The following is a 12,641-nucleotide window of genomic DNA, read 5'->3' as shown; positions in this document are numbered from 1 at the left end:
CGTCTCTTGTCATTTTGGCAGTCTGCCAGAATTCCCGAATGATTTTCTGATAGACAACAGTGTTCATAGTGATGGCAGAGGCCTGACAACATTCTCGTAATCCATGAATCATTTATTTGAAGTCTCCATGAGCCACCGGAGGATCAGCGAGAACCATCGCTAGGTTATGCATATCTGCAAATTTTAATGCTGCCATTTTATCTGCACTAGAATACACCAAGTAAGACAAGAGAAAAATTTGAGCAAATAATATTTTAAATAATTTAATTTCGAGCCCAAAACTGAAATATTAATTTTTAAAATTAAATTTCAAGTCAATGGGGAGTTTACGGTCAATGGAAGTTTACGGTCAACGGGGAGTTTACGGCCGTAAACTCGTGACCGTAAGCCTGCGGCCGCAAACTGAGTTTACGGTCGTAAGCTCTTCACGGTCGTAAGCTTGGGCCGTAAACTCCGACAAACCCATTTTCGTCGATTTTAGCCTCAAAAATCGTTTAATCTCTGAAATAAACACATATCCACGGTCGAAAACATGATACCTTCGAAGCTATCGGAGCAATTCACGAAAAAACAATTTTTTTTTCGAAGAGAGAGAGAGAGAGAGGAGGAGAGTTTGCGGCCGGAAATAGAAAAATGAGGATGATTCCGGCTGTAAACTCCTTAAATACCCAAGAACCCTTTACCTGTTGGCCACACAGTGTAAGACACAGTCCAAGTTTTTCAAAAATTTTAAAAACAAATCTTTTTGAGGATTAAAATTAAAACTGAAATTAAAAATAAAACAAAATAAAATAAAATGCAATTAATCTGCAAAATTTAAAAATTAAAAAATAATCGTTAAATTTTAACAGTTAATTAAATAAAAATAAAAATAAGATTAAAAATTAAAAAATAAAAATAAAAATAAATAAAAGTAACATCAAATAAAATATATAACTTAAAGAATTTAATTACTGAGAATAAATTTGTGACGCTGGGCAAAGTTGTTGGACAGCCCTATTCCACTTGTCGGTACCCTTATTTTCACGTCTTCGTCTAATCGATCGCCAGTATTGTGGTCCACTTAAGCACGAAACATTTGTGACATAATTTTGGACAATTTATCAATAACATGACATTTTTAGCTCTTATTCTTAAATAAATTTCCTAGGGACCATTTAGTTGACGACGACCAGGGATATTGTTGTCCACCTAAGTTGAGCAGCGAGATCTACAGACAATCTGTATGTGTTCAATTTTAATTGTACTATAACGTGTTTCCCGCTTCCTGATATGCTCCAGCCATCAAGGACTTCCAGAATACTCCTTACACCGAGTGAGCAGACTATTATGAAGACAGAAAAATGATTTAGAGTGCATATGCTATACATCCAGGTCGGATCTCTTCCAATCATGCACAGGATGAAACATATGACTAACTGAAGTTTTAGAGGGATTGAGAAGAGAATGATGCATATACTGTGTACCAGGTCAGATTATGAGTCACGCAGAGGAGACAGTATATGGCTAACAGAGAGAAAGAATTGGATAGAGAGAAGATGCAGAGAGATAGAATTGCATATGTCACAGTCCAGCTCAGAACTCTCGATCACGCAGAGGAGGCAACATGTGACTAACAGACAGAAAGCAAGTAAATAACCTTCTACAGACCTAGTTTATCGGAATTCCCCAGTCACCCCATCAAAACCGGAATTAAGGACAGAATCCGCACATCAAGGAAAAGTGAATCCACAGTTCTAGATACGGGTTCTTTAGTGTGACCAGTAGATTCCCGTGTATATCTCCCTGCTCAACCTATCCAAGCGTCGCAATGTCAGGCTAAACGGATCTAACTAGGTCAATGTTTGTCAAGTCCTTGAATTACTTAAGTTCAACTCTCCCTAGTCAAGTCCATTTAAAATATTTCGTGCCTACCAGCGCATCGAGCACAGAGCGTAGACAATTCAATTTAGGTACGTTACGCAGATTTAGATTGCCCGTTATCACTTGCTAATATCATTTCCCGTCACAACACCTGCAAACAAGACTATCAGCAATATTTTTTATATTCTGATTTTTTATGTTTTTGGATTTTTGAAATTTTTATTGTTTTTGGATTTTGATTATTTCTCCCCCTAAATTTGTGCATGGGTGAGAATAAAAATAAAAGGAAATAAAATGCACAAATTTAATTTATCCAACCTACAGAAACAGAAATAAATTTAAAAAATTAAGAAGAATTAAGAAAACAGGAAAAAAACAAAAAAAAACTTAATCCTCAAAACGAATCATTTTCAGAAATCCCACAAGCACATCAAAACGAGCTTTGTTAAAAGGCTTAGTGAACAGATCCGCCACATTGTTAGCAGTGGGAACCTGTTCCAGCCGGATTAGAGAACGTTCATAACAATCTCTGATGAAATGGATTTTAATATTGATGTGCTTGGTTTTAGAATGTTGTACTGGATTTTTGGCAATTTGAATTGTGGCCTCATTATCACATTAAATGGGGGTTTCTAAGTAATTTAAACCGTAGTCCAACAGTTGATTTTGGATCCAGATAACTTGAGAACAACAGGCAGATGCAACAACATATTCCGCCTCCGCTGTTGAGGTTGAGACAGTGTGTTGCTTCTTGCACTGCCAAGAGACTAGTATATCACCAAGATATTGACACCCTCCTGAAGTAGATTTCCTGTCAAGCTCAGAGCCTCCATAATTACTGTCAGCAAAAGCATATAAATCAAATTCAGAATTCTTCGGATACCAAAGACCCAATTTTGGGCTACCTTTGATATACCGAAAAATTCTTTTGACAGCAATAAGATGTGAAAGTTTTGGATTAGCCTGATAACGTGCGCATTGACAAACTGCAAACATAATGTCTGGACGGCTTGCAGTAAGATACATCAACGATCCGATCATCGATCTGTAGAGAGTCTGATCTACGGAGTCGCCATCAGTATCTGGAGTAAGAAGAGGTCTTTCAGCCATTGGCGTCGATGCAGATTTAGCGTCGTGAAACCCGAACTTCTCAAGAATATCCTCCACATACTTGGCTTGATGTAGCAGGATGCCGGTTGAATTTTGTTTGACCTGAAGCCCCAAAAACATGGTCATTTCCCCCAATGAACTCATTTCGAACCTCTTTTTCTTAACACCTTCGAATTCCTTGCAAAGTTGCGGACTGGTCGACCCAAAGATAATGTCGTCAACATAGATTTGAACTAGAATCTGATCACTACCGACATGCTTTATAAACAAAGTTTGATCGATAGCGTCACGAGAGTAACCATGCTCGAGCAAGTGCTTTGTTAGAGTCGCATACCACGCTCGAGGAGCTTGATGTAACCCATGCAATGCCTTGTCCAACTTGTAGACATGATTAGGAAATTTCGAGTCAACGAACCCAGGGGGTTGATCAACGTAGATTTGGTAAACGGTGAAGTTCATGTAAGAGGCATATGCAAGGAAGATACGAATAGCCTCCAAGCGAGCTACTGGAGCATAAACTTCAGTGTAATCAAGACCCTCGACTTGTCGAAACCCGCGAACCACCAATCTAGCTTTATTTTGCACTATAACCCCTGAATCATCCTGCTTGTTTCGATAGACCCATCGTGTGTCAAGAGACTTTTTGCCCTTTAGCAACTCAACCAATTTCCGAACCCCGAGTTTTTCAAATTGATGTAATTGTTCATGCATTGCATCTACCCAGCGGGGCTCATTCAGAGCCATTTCAACATTCTTGGGCTCTATTTGAGAGATAAAGCAAGAGTAAAGACAAGTATTGACATCTCCACTCTGACTTCTGGTTTTAACGCCGTCTCCCAGCTGACCAATGATGTTTTCGATCGGATGATCGCATTGAATCCTGGAGGGTATCTCTTGGCTGATATCATTAAGCGAGACAGGAAGATTGTGAATATTGACACCTCCTTCATTTGTTGATTGAGCCGCGCCAGACGACTCTGCCACAAACTCATTTGAAATATCTTCAGGAAAGAGTAGCTCCATAAAGGTTGTAGTAACAGCGGAAGCATCTTTAGACATGAACTCTCTTTCTATAGGAGTGAGCGGTGTAGTTTCAGCATCAGGAGTATCACTTTGAACTGGAGATTTTGGACTATCATGATGTACAGATGACTCCCCCTCAGGCGAAGCAGAGGACTCCCCCTCAGGCGAAGTAGGAGACTCCCCCTCAGGCAAAGCAGAGGACTCCTCCTCAGGTTGTGAAGAGGATACCGTTGGAGGTCTGTAGACAACTTCTTCGTCTTCGTCTTCAGAAACATTCTTCGAACCGGAGACAGATCCAGATGAGCTACCTGAAAACACATTTATGGACTTGAAAAGAGATGTGTAATCAAACAACCAATCCGGACCTACTCGAGCATCCGTCTTATTTTCTTCCAACCAGCGCACGTCATAAGATTCTACAACCTGTTGTGTCTTCTTATTGTAGACCCTATAAGCGGTGCGAGCAGCATAGCCTATGAAGTAACATTCATCGGCTTTGGCATTAAACTTCGGGTTGGTTTCTAAGTGAAGAAGGGTGCAAGGGCAGCCAAATACACGGAAATGACTGACTGAAGGCTTGTGACCATATAGAATCTCATACGGGGTCTTCATCTGAGCTTTGGTGATCAACACACGATTCTGAACGTAGCAAGCAATGTTTATCGCCTCGGCCCAAAAGAACACTGGTAGTTTGGAGTCACACAGCATCGTCCTTGCAGCGTCTTTTAAAGTTATGTTTCTCCTCTCATCAACATCATTTTGTTGAGGTGTGTGAGCGGAGCTGTATTGACGCATGATACCCTTTTCTGCGCAAAAATGATCGAGTACAGAGTTCTTGAACTCTGTTCCGTTGTCGGTACGAAGCGCCTTCACCCGGTTATTAGTTTGGTTCTCAATCAACACCATGAATTTCTTAATTAGATCAGCAACTCCAGCTTTGTTGGACAGAAAGAAAACCCACGTAAAACGAGAGAAATTATCAATCACAACCAGACAATATGAATTTCTGTTAATACTAAGAACGTTGACTGGTCCAAACAGATCTATATGTAGCAATTGAAGCACCTGACTAATTGAGTTGACCTGTTTTGGCAGGTGTGATTTTCTGTGATGCTTACCTTGGGCACATGACACACACTTTTCAAACGTTATAAAGTCTTTGACACACACTTTTCAAACGTTATAAACTCTGTTCACAGTCAAAAGATGTCTACGGTCGTAAAGGTGTTTGCGGTCTATGAATCCAAGTTTCCGGTTGTTGAAAAATCCTTATTCACGGCCCAATAACCAAATTTACGGTTCAAGAACTTATTTGAGTTTGCGCTCGTAATCTAAGTTTACGGCCGTAAGCTATGGCCGTAATCTCCCAGAAACACAGTTTTTTGAATTAAGCTTGACACCCTTTCGCAGCAAACACCAACTTCAGTCGTAAACAAAGAAGAACACGGTCAAAAATTCGATTGTAGGATGCCTTGACACTGGTTTTGCTCTGATACCAATTGTAAGGTCCTGAAACGGATCTTACCAGTGATCAAATAGCAAACACAATCAATAACAATAAAGGACAAGTAGAAACAAGAATGGTAACAAGCTTGCACACTCTTTCTATTAGGAATAACGTCTGGTACAACTTGTGGTAATAGCAGCCGTGAACTCTGTGGCATCAACAACTGACAAAAGACCTAGCACACCTCTATATATACTGGACCTGGGCTGGCCTTGGGTTTACGGCCGTAAACAGGCTTACGGCCGTAAACTCATTGTTGGGCCGTAAACTACACACAATCTACCAAAAGCTATAAATTGACTGAAAAGAACCTATTACATAGAAAGCCTAGACCAAACCACTAATTAGACCCTTCACATCACTTTCACTTTTCCTTCAATTCCTAGTTCTTTCAATACATTCTTATTGTTCCTTAAATATCTTTGCAATGATTATACTCTAAGTTTACTTCATTTATTACTTGAACACTTTGTTGAATATCTCCTTCAAGTCCTAACTGGTTTACCAGATTCTACTGGAATTTTATATTAAGAGCAGACGTTGATCTTAAAGATTAACTCAAGGTTTGGGTTTTCAAACCTTGTCCTTGCGCATGGATTCTTGTACTCACAATTTCATTTTCAAAACATGCGTACATATATAATTTCCATATTCATGTTTACATGCCAATAGGGCTTGAGTAGTTTCATATATTTCAATTTGAGGAAAACGTGACTTTTGGAGAGTCACTGGAGGAAGGGGTAAAATAACTGAAGAAGCATGGTGTGCAATTCCACCATTCCCTGAAGATGAGAAAACCTTTTCACCTTTATTAGAATGTGAAAGATCATCTTTAGAAGTACGAGGAAAAACTTTTCCTAGAAGAATGAGGAAAACCATCTCTTTTTTCTTAACATCTAAAATTTGGGAGAAGAGAGAATTCAATTTAGTTGATTTTAATCCTTAATTAATAGCCCATGATTTAAATTAAGGCCAGGATCCATATTTTTCAATTCGACCTTTGAAGAGAGATGTCGTAATCAAATTTGAATCTATTTTATGTAGGTAGAGTCATCTCACTAATTTCAATCACATGAAGCTCCTAGATCCTTATATATTCATTGAATCTTATCAATGACATGTTTAATCTCCATTATGTTCTTACCAATTGTGATTGGGATGCCGAGGATAACCATTAAGATCTGAATAACCATGAAAACCCACTCAAACACCCTCAATCGATTTATGATCTACCATTGATGTGTCGGTTAACCACACACGCTCCATCAAAAATCATGAACATGAGTCATTTCACCGTTTCACCTTTGTAGTCCCAAATTAGTATGCTGGTTAACCACACAAGCTCCACTAATGACTCATATGTAAACAATGTTCCTTTTAAAGGACTAGCATTCATTTTCACTTTTTTCCTAAAGTAACTAGAGTTGGATTTATAAAAGGTTCAGTAACTTTATAGTATCATACTTTTAAGAGGTTATGTTTTATCAAATCCATTCGGCTAACGACCCTCCATCATACAAGGGAGCAGTGGGTGAGAGTGGACACCCGTTCAGCGGTCATTTTATAGGCCGCTTCCTTATACCACCCTTAGAGTATGGCTTCGTGAATGAGGCGTACTGACGATTTGATTGACTCATCTTATACATATAATATATTAAACTTTTAATCATATATATAGTATAAGGTGTATTTTAAAACTTTTTCAAAATACTAGGGTTTAAAATTAATTTTGGAATTAACCAATTAATAATTAATTAATTTTAAACTAAATGACGATTTAATATTTTATCTTAAGTAAACAATTAATTAAATAAATTCAAATCATATTAATTACCAATAAAAAATTAATTAAATAAATTTAAATCATATGGATTAAATAATTATTTACCAATTAACAATTAATTAAATAATTCAAATTTAATCCTAATCCGTTAGCCTTCTAATTATTGAAAAAGAGTAGGATTTATCAACTTTTAATTATTCAAATTTTATGTCATATTAAAATAATAATTAAAGAAACTAGAATCCCCTACGGACACCTATAAAGATTTCGAAATAAGGGGTTGGTGGCTAGGGTTTTAGAAAACCGTAGCCGAGTCGAAATTTAAAAGCCTTGGGGTTTAATTTCTATAAACTCTAATTTTGATCAATTCATTTTAATGCTTAATCAAGTAGAAAACCTATGGCTCTGATACCACTGCTGGTTTTCTAGGTTATAAAAAAAAATTTCAAGTGGCGGAAAAACTCTTAAACCTATAAGTTCACATGCATCCTGGAAAGGATCTATGTTTTCTCTATGACTAATTATGAATATCAAGAAACCCTAGGAGAGAGGCTATGAAATCGAAACTCGCATAAAATCAAGGTTACATACCTTTTGATTATTATTGCAAATAATCAAAGTAGAATCCTTCTTCAAAATCTTGGAAAACTAGCACCAAATGAATGGATGCCTTTAATGGCTTGTACCCAAAACCATAGTAGCAAGAAGACTTGAGGAGAGAGGAGGCTTGAAAAAAATTTCGGCTCTATGAAGGCAATAAGGAGTGGACAAAATAATAAGCGCCAGGAAGCGGTTTATATAGTTGAAGGAAACTTGAGGATAAAGCTAGGGTTTTTGGGATAAGGCCCAAATTAATTAATATAATAATCAAGCTGCCTTAACTCCTTATCCTATGCCTCATGAACAAAAGTTATAGGTTATTCCTAGCCAAATTTCATTATCCCTATCCCGGGGGTTTCTAGAGTTTTCCTGCTTCAACTTTTAATAAATAACCAAACACTACACTTTTAATCAATTCAATTAATATATGATTAATTCCAATTAATTTATGATTAATTCCAAATTAATTATTATTATTTCTTATTAATATAGTAATAATATAATATATTAATGAACTATTTATTCCAATTTATTAATCATATAATAAATCAGCAATTCAGCCTCTTCCTCCAACAATCATTCTATCCAACTACTAGTTTTGAGGACAACCAAAAAATCACTTTTCTTCTAATTCAATAACATACCATTTTAGTTATTGGCTTAGACACCTTAATCCAACAAATGGGATCCCTCAAAACTTCTTATCAGTTAGAACCCTTGAGAAAAATGATGTTGCTTAGAGGAGAAACAAAATCTCATTGAAGCTTGAAGAACTATGATAGTTGAAGTTGATCTTCCCATGTAATTTTAGGCGAAAGCAGTCAACACTATTTATTGTAGACAAAACATGTCAATTCTGGTAAAAAAATCATGGTAGAACTACCTATGAGGTAATTAAAGTTAGAACACCCGACATATCTGTCACACCCCAAAACCGGAACGGCGGAATCGTTCAGGGGTGGAGGACGTCATGTTTAGTATCACGAGATATGTATATGGTAAGCAAGTAATGAACAACCATTTCATTTCCAAAGAAAGTGTTTACAATGTGTGTGTTTACAAAACATAGAATTCATAAACAAATAACAAAACAAGACTTGAAGCTATAATGCTCCATCTTCTGAATTCCCAGCACGAGCACCTGTCTAATAGTCTCCTGAGAATACAAGTTATTTGAAAGAGTTGATCAGCAATTAAGCTGGTGAGTTCATAAGAGTTTAGTGATGTAAGAAGGTTGTAAAGTGTTGTTAAAATGTAGATGTAAAATGGTGTTAAAAATGTAGTTGTAACATGTAGTTGTAAAATGTCGTAAGTTGTAAGTGCTGTTTTGAAAAGTTCGCTTGTTCTTCTAGAAAATCATATATTTCCTACTTTGATGGAAGTTTAAGTAAAATGACACTACAACCCATTCTATGGGTACTAAGTGGGTACAATTTATATAAGACTCAGAGTAAACAAACAATCGATTGTGCGCATCTGCGCTAAGCTCACAACGAAACAAGGAACAGGAATTAAGGCGGATAGCACACATTCCATTGGTTGTTAGATCATCGTCATATATAACCCTGGTGTAATCACTTGTTACTCATGGAGTTAATTGTAATGTTTCCGTTATATCTAATGAAGAAGTTCTTTAAGAAAACCCTTATTTCTTATAATAAAATAGTGACCACAGTGACTACTTTTATAATAGCCTAGTTTATACTGCTATATATAATCTAATATCGGATAGAAAGTTAATTGAGCGAATCTGCCCTAATTCCACAACCAAACGAGGAACAGGAAGTAAGGCGGAAAGCACACATCTAACTAGCTATTGGGTATTAGTTTTATACATAAACATGGTGTATAAACTAAGGTATTATAGAGTTACTCACCTAAGGTCTTTTAAATTGTACTGGTTTAATAAAATGGATTAAACCCTTTACCGGGAAGTTTCTAGTTTTGTATACCAAAAGTACTGAAGGTATGTTTTGTACTAGAAAAACTGTGCTTTGACTCGGTGTCCTATAACCTGACCCATACCTGGTACCCTTATGATGACTCAATGTATACTAAGCACACATATATATAGAATCGGGTAGAAAATAGATTGGGTGAATTCGTTCCAAGCCTACAACCAAACAAGGAACAGGAAATGAAGCGGAGAGCACACATCCTATTACCTGTCGGACGCTATTGGCATATATATATATATCCTGTTATGTATACATTAAGGAATCATAAGACTAGCATTATGGTCCTATCTTTTACTCGTACCCTTCTACCAAGGCATCTTCTGTTATGTGCTAGACCCGACTGTTCCGTTTGTCGTTTGTAAGAATGTATATTTTCCCTAGTTTATAACTATCTTGACTCGAAAATAGTTTGGGTTGGAATTTCAAGTGGTACCGTCACTTTATGAAAGAAAGGGAAGTGTAAGTACACAGTTGTCGTTTATAATGACATGCGGATGTACTAATAACCTAAAAACATATTTGTTTTATTACGGTTATAATGTGAAGGCTAGAACCCTTACTATACGCTCTCCCTGTCAAGAGATTAGGGGACTAAACACGACCTCTGCAAATTCTTGCAAGCCATGTAATTCACATTAAAGTATATGATCATGTATACCCAATATAACTATCACCTTTTGTTTAAAACAATAAGTTAGTGATTCGTTGGTATAATTAGATCTTGTATGTGTCTTCTCATGCTATAGCAACCTAACTTGTTTCTTTTGTACTGTATCTTGTACGTTCTGTTTGTTTCTAGTAATTGTGTGTTCTCTCTGTATGGTATTGTTTGATTCTCTTCACTATCTGTTCTGTATGGTATTGACTCTTTGTGTGCTTCATTTTACTAGAAGTAATGAATAGCATTATCCTAAACTATACCTATTATAGCTTACTAATGTTCTACTTGAACTGTTACTGGAAAGACTCGTTTATCTACTAAGTTGTGTTTGTACTTTAAAAACAAAGTTTTGTATAACTAGAAAGTAACATAACTTTAAAAGAGTTTTGAAATGTTTTGACGACTTATAATTGACATAAGTAACATTTTGAAAGATGTTTATAACAAACATTTACACAATTATCATTGTGTTCAACTTGTATTCCCCTCCTTAAAACAGTTAAAACAGTTAAAAGATTCATTACGGGGTATGAACTCACCTGATGTGGGTGATTCAAACGGGTATGCGTGTAAGGATGAGAAGTTCCACGAATGAAGTCCTGAGACACAATAAGTCCTAAATGACATATAAGGACACATATTGACATGAACATAGTGTTTATAAACAACTATATGAAAGGAAACACCTTCCGGGACTAGGACACACCTTGATTAAGTGTTGGAATCACATGTGATTCAACAAAGGAAAGTGAAATGGCATTAACATGTGTTTACGGTTTAGGGACCAACTCCCTTGGAGTTTACGGTCGTAAACCCATGAGTTTACGGCCGTAAACTCATGGTACTTCTACCATTTTGTGTTTTGAAGTCTTAAAGGTCATAAGGAAGCATCCTAACTTCAAGTCTAAGCCTTAGGAAGTGATTGTGGCAACATTTCACCCCTTTGTAGAGTTTACGGCCCATGGACCATTTCTCGATGAGTTTACGGCTGTAAACTCTAATGGTCCTTGATGTTTTCGATGTTTAAGGTCCTATACACTTCAAGGAAGGGTTCTGGGTCACTTGCCTTGCATCCTATAGGGTTTATGGCCCTAATAGCCATCAAAAAGGGGTTTACGGTCATGGGAGTTTACGGCCGTAAACTCCCTTTGATCTTGTGTTCTTGGTGTTTTCAAGCCTCTAAGCATGGATACTAACTAGATATGAAGTAGAGGGAAGTGTACTTACGATCTAGAAGCTTGAAATGGTTGATATTGGCCAAGAACACTAGTGTGTGTTCTTGGTGTTCTTGGTGAAACTTGAAGATCTAAGAAAACATGATTTTTATGGATGAATCATGAGGATGAAGCTAGTTAAGAAGGATTATCAACAAACTAGAGAAAGAACACTTACGATTTTTGAAGATCAAGCATGAAGATCGGGATGATACTTGAGAGAAAACTCATGTGTTCTTGAAGGGAAAGTGAAAGAATGAAGAAAAGTGAAGGAAATGAACTTATATGGAGGAGTTTACGGCCTACATGAGTTTACGGCCGTAAACTCCATGTTTACGGTCGTAAACTCCATTTGATGGGAGTTTAGGGCTTGATTCTTGTACTGTGGCCTTTAGCAGATAAATTCCAATACTTATTCCTTAAGTGTACTAGGCCTAAACTCCTTAGAAAGACCTTTAACAGGGCTAGACTCAGTATTAATGAGTTCGACACTCATTTGAGTTGATTGACTAGGCTTTAAATTTAAAAAAATTTCCGGGTTGTCACAATATCTTACTTTCTAATTTTTTGTTGTCCTTGTTCATTCTAAACGAGAGAGATCAATGGATAAAGTTTCAAGTTAAAGATGACATAGGAATCTTCATGTTCTATTCTTCAATATCCAAAGCTCTCACAATCTATGACATCAAAAGAAAGATTCTTGAAGAATCAATACACGTTAAGTTTTATGAAGAATATCTTCTGAAGCCATCCACCGCTGAGAGTGGTTATTCTAGCATCTCTCCCAACATATCTCATATGTTTGTCCAAGATGGCTAAGAACTAGTTGTCAATAATAAAAAATCTACAATTGATCGAATTCTTGTTGTTAATGATTAATCATACGATCTTCTATCCCCAAATACATCCATTGATGTATCAC

Source organism: Lactuca virosa, chromosome 4, assembly GCF_052849685.1.
Source record: "Lactuca virosa cultivar CGN04683 chromosome 4, Lactuca_virosa_CGN04683_v6, whole genome shotgun sequence".
Taxonomy (NCBI): Eukaryota; Viridiplantae; Streptophyta; class Magnoliopsida; order Asterales; family Asteraceae; genus Lactuca; species Lactuca virosa.
Note: the sequence above shows the minus strand (reverse complement) of the source record.